Source organism: Nematolebias whitei, unplaced genomic scaffold (genome assembly GCF_014905685.2).
Source record: "Nematolebias whitei isolate Nwh7 unplaced genomic scaffold, NemWhi1 Nwh_scaf_2461, whole genome shotgun sequence".
Classification (NCBI taxonomy): Eukaryota; Metazoa; Chordata; class Actinopteri; order Cyprinodontiformes; family Rivulidae; genus Nematolebias; species Nematolebias whitei.
Window position 1 is genome coordinate 1 of NW_023621006.1, and position 4,916 is coordinate 4,916.

Below are 4,916 nucleotides of genomic sequence, written 5' to 3' on the forward strand. Positions count from 1 at the left end.
TACAAGAGACAGTGATGAGTTAGGGCTCCATAATTTGTAATAAACCACAAAGCGCCATGATACACGCTATCCAGCATGTGACGACATTGAGCAGAGGCGTTCATGTATAATACATCACTATAGTCAATAATCAGAAGAAAAGTTGACTCCACCAATTTCTGTTTTACCCTAAAAGAAAAGCAGGATTTATTCTGACAATAAAATCCAAGTAAAAGCTTCAGTTTATTTACAGTAAACTGAATATGAGCTTTAAAAGACAATTTGTCATCAATTAAAAATCCCAGATATTTGAATGAAGATACAAGTTCAATTTGTTGACCATCACTAGTGGAGATGAGAGACTGGTTTGACCTTGATGATTTCTCACGTGTCTCACCAGATCTGCTAAATAAGTTAGAAATCTCATTGATCTGAGTTAAAATGATTCTTTATCCTTTACATTCTCAAATGATGTTATGAAATTAGTGATTGATTTGAGTCAAAGTCTCTAAAAGTAATATTTGTAAGTAAATCTATCTTTAGGAGTCGACCTATTCAAGATGGCCACCACAGCTAATTGAACCACAAATCACAAGTACTGAGTGTGTCAGATACTGAACTGCAGCTGATGTGGCAGTAGCTGAGAGTCATCCTCAAAACATATTTCAAGAGGTAACAGATCACAAATGATCTCCCACAATAACCTGAGATTGTTCATAAGGTCATCTGTACAGTTTGACTCAAACAGCTCAAACTACATCCACTATGACCAGATGTTCTGATGAGTTCAAGGAATGTTACACCTTCATCTCCTTCATACTTTAATGAATTTACACTATTTTACAATTGTTTAGATCAGTAACTCTCACCATAAAGCTGTTATTAATATGTGAATGTAAAAATGACTCCATCATTTCAAATGATAAACGTCATGTGGACGACATAAAGCTGCTTCCTGTAACTTCTTCCATTTCATAAAGAGCACTGAAGATGATTTCTCTGTGATGATGTCACGATCAGTGTGTTTTCATCATGATTTCATGGATCTTTATGTTTCAGATCACAAGTCATTTCTCTTTGGATCATTATAGTTTTGTTCTTTGATTATTTAGTCTCCCTGGAGGCCGTGCTCCAGGTGGGTTTGCAGAGATCACATGGAACAGTTGTTGCACAAATCAAACACAATTCAAGTCACATTTAAAAGTGACATCATCATAATGATGTCTATTGTTACATTTAATAAGAAAAATAACATTTCAAACCTCACACTGTCACATCCTTCTTTAATAAGAGCCGACTTCATTTTATTGTTATTGAATAAAAATCTACATGCTGGATGTAAAATATGTGTGTAGTTTTAAAATATAGCATACTTTATAAAAATATAATTACAAAGAGCTCTGGTAAAACATGAAAGTGCGAACAGAACTGCTCCTGCTGAAGGCAGAGCCAGCCACCATGAAACTGTGATACAACACTCAACACATCATACAATCTAGTACTTGTACACAAACTGAGCTGACACTTGAACACAAGTGGACATCATGGGATGCATCGTCACAACAATAGAGCCACTGGATGGTTTGATTTGATTGTGGAGTTCTGTTCATCACAAACCAAACATGGACCCAACTAATGAAGTAACATGGAGCCAGACAAAACACTCAGAAGAAACATATTACAATTAAATACGACATATTTTACATTCACACAGTAATACTTTGCAAAGCTGCAGTACAAACGTAGTTTTTGAGGGAATTGTGTTGCTGGATCCACATTTATCCAGTCAGGTCGAGTTCTAGTGTTTAGTTTTATACAAAGAACATTTCTGACTGGATTTACCTGCATTTTGACCTTAAAGCTTCAAACACATCATTGTTTGATTTATTTACACACAATTCTCTTGAAGAGTCAAATGTGATTGTGAACTTTATCACTTATTTGAATCACATTCAGCCTTTTCATTTCTCAGCTCAACCAATCAGATATTATTCGTCTCCTCTTCACCTTCTTAACAACCTTTGTACTTTAAAATATTATTATCTTCAGAGTGAACTATTTTTAGTCACTTCCTTGTTGGACAATAATGCATAAGTCTATTAGAATGTTGAAATCAAACCTTCAGGACCAAACCTGATGCAGTCAGTATCTGTTGACCCATTCCTCTTTACTTTATGATTTCCAGTTTGGATCTTTCAAACCTGATGCTGGAATATCAGGAAAGTCTTCATCACTTCTCTGGCAATCTAAAAAATATAGAAACCATAAGAAAAGGTACAAACAATAAACAAGTAACAAAAGCTCCACACATGAAGTTTCACCAACGTTCCAGTGAACAACTACCACAACAATGTCCCAGCAGATATTTCCATCCTTTTGGAGCGGCTGGAGCACGACGCCTCCGTTCTATTTAACGTCACACAATCACATTTTTCTGACGCGCTCTCCTTCAGTTCAGCTCAACTCTGTTGCAGCTTTTAATAGAATCAGTAAATATTTGAAACTAATTGTTCAAGAAACACAAGTTGTAGGAACTGATTTGAACATCAGCTAAATATTCTAATTACAATTAAAAGAACAATTAATGAGCAACATTTAAATGAACTCTGACTGATTTATTTTCTATTAGACTTTAACAGTGAGTGTGAGAACTGACTGCATTTTAATAACGTGCACGTTTTCATCAATTGACTTAGAGAAATGTGGGTTTTTGAACAAATCTAAACCAATTAGTAGTTTGAAGGAAATGAAGTTTAATGATTCAGAAAATCTATTTGATCAAAGAACAGAAAGCTGTAGAGACATTTGATGTTTAATAAATGTAGCAGGACGACTTCAAGTGTTCAGAAACTTTGTAGGAGCCACAACACAAGGAACACGTGTCGTCCTTACACTGGCATGATGTGTCCAACTCAAGTTGTTACTAAATCTCTTTCAAAATGATCAGGAACAAGTTTGAAGATTCATTTAGTTTCAGTGAAAAACATTCATGTGTAATTTATGATGTTCCTGAATCAAACTTGAATAAAACGTGCACTCTGTCCTTCATGGCCATAACAGCAACTAAAATCATTTTAAAAGCAGCTCACCAGATATAATTCAGTGTTAGACTTTTCTCCTCTGTCTCTTAATAAATACTTACCTAAATGTTTTTGCAGCTTTTGAATCGTCTTCTGCTGAACTTGATCCACCAGAAAGACTGTGTGGTTCACAGAGTTTCTGCACAAATCAAAACATGAAACTTTAAATTAAAATGTTCTGAGAGAACAACAAGTATCATTTTTATGCACACTAACCAGAAACCTCCAGTGATTTTGGTCGACATGGACAAATAACACAAAGCTCTTGTAATTCTCAACATTTACCAGGAAAAACAAACACTTGATGTTAAAATGATATAAATGTCATTTCTGACATTAATGTACAATTTGAACTTTATTTTTCCAAATGGATATTGTCACTTAAAATATTAAACATATAAATGATTTTAAATGAAACATTCCTGTTTTTACTTGAACTATGTTTCATTTCAACGAGACAATAAATTTTCTGCACTAATGATGTGATTTCTGGTAAAGCCGTACTTACCCTCGCTGTTTCTACAACATCCTGAAGAACGAGCAACAAACACAGAAACTTAGGGACAATTCTATGAAAAATGTCCAACTTTGGAGGGCCTTTATTTTGAAATTCCACATGAGATCTTGGTGACATCTGGTGAGCAACATCTGGAGATGTTCTACAGTCAGCCTGAAGTGAGACTGGTCACTGGAAACTAAGAGTTTTGTTTTAATATTAATGGAAACTTCAGGGAAAACAATTGAACATTCTCACATCATGAACATACAAATAACCACAAAACAGAGACTAAAGTCAAATATTATGGATCATATTCACAGGCGGACATTAAAAATCATTTCTGAACATGGACCAGCAAGAATGACTTCAATCAACTCGAGTCAAAACATGAAAAACTCACTGGAGTTTTTTATTTATTTAACTTACAACACAAAAAGTTCTCTACTCTTTGGATATGGGGGCGAGATTGAAACTTTTTGTGGAAACAGCTGAGCAGGAATGTTGGTCCCGTTACAGCTTCCAGTGCTAACATGTGTTTTATGTCCAGAGTTTGGACCAACAGGAGACACACATCAGCTTTTATTTTGAAAGAACCTCGCAAGCGTGACTACCTGGTGGTGTTAGCGCGTGCACAACCAAACCGCGTGAGCGCTGACTTTTTGAAGTGGAGGCTGCTGGACCGAAGTTTAATATTGAACAACTTTACTAGAAATTACAACCATACCTGTTAGAGAACAAACATGTGGTTGGTGGAGGTCTGACGTGAAGCTCCTGCTCCTGCACAGAAAAACAGAGACACAGTCACGAGACTAGATTATCCAAGCACACGACGACACGTGGCTGCTAACAGCTACACATGCTAACAGCTACACATGCTAACAGCTACAGATGCTAACAGCTACACATGCTAGCAGCTACAGACACTAACAGCTACACATGCTAACAGCTACACATGCTAACAGACGCACATGCTAACAGCTACACATGCTAACAGATGCACATGCTAACAGATGCACATGCTAACAGCTACACATGCTAGCAGCTACAGACACTAACAGCTACACATGCTAACAGCTACACATGCTAACAGCTACACATGTTAACAGCTACACATGCTAACAGCTACAGATGTTAACAACTATAGAAGTTAACAACTACAGACACTAACAACTACAGATGCTAACAACTACAGATGCTAACAACTACAGATGTTAAAAGCTACAGATGTTAACAACTAAAGATGCTAACAACTACAGACGCTAACAACTACAGACGCTAACACCTACAGATGTTAACAACTACAGATGTTACCAACTACAGACGCTAACAGCTACAGACGCTAACAACTACAGACGCTA

The 4,916-nt window shown here is 36.3% G+C and overlaps 1 long non-coding RNA gene across 2 annotated transcripts; it reads right to left on the reverse strand.

Annotated features, from left to right (window-relative positions):
• Positions 1 to 1,745: 1,745 nt before the first annotated feature.
• LOC119429545 lies at positions 1,746 to 4,336 on the reverse strand. 2 transcript variants are annotated; one of them, XR_005187798.1, is made up of 3 exons: positions 4,283 to 4,336; positions 3,122 to 3,198; positions 1,746 to 2,225 (listed from the first exon to the last, which is right to left on the reverse strand). It is a non-coding gene; the product is annotated as an uncharacterized LOC119429545 (long non-coding RNA). The 2 variants fall into 2 exon arrangements; XR_005187797.1 differs by lacking the exon at positions 4,283 to 4,336 and adding an exon at positions 3,568 to 3,630.
• Positions 4,337 to 4,916: the final 580 nt, after the last annotated feature.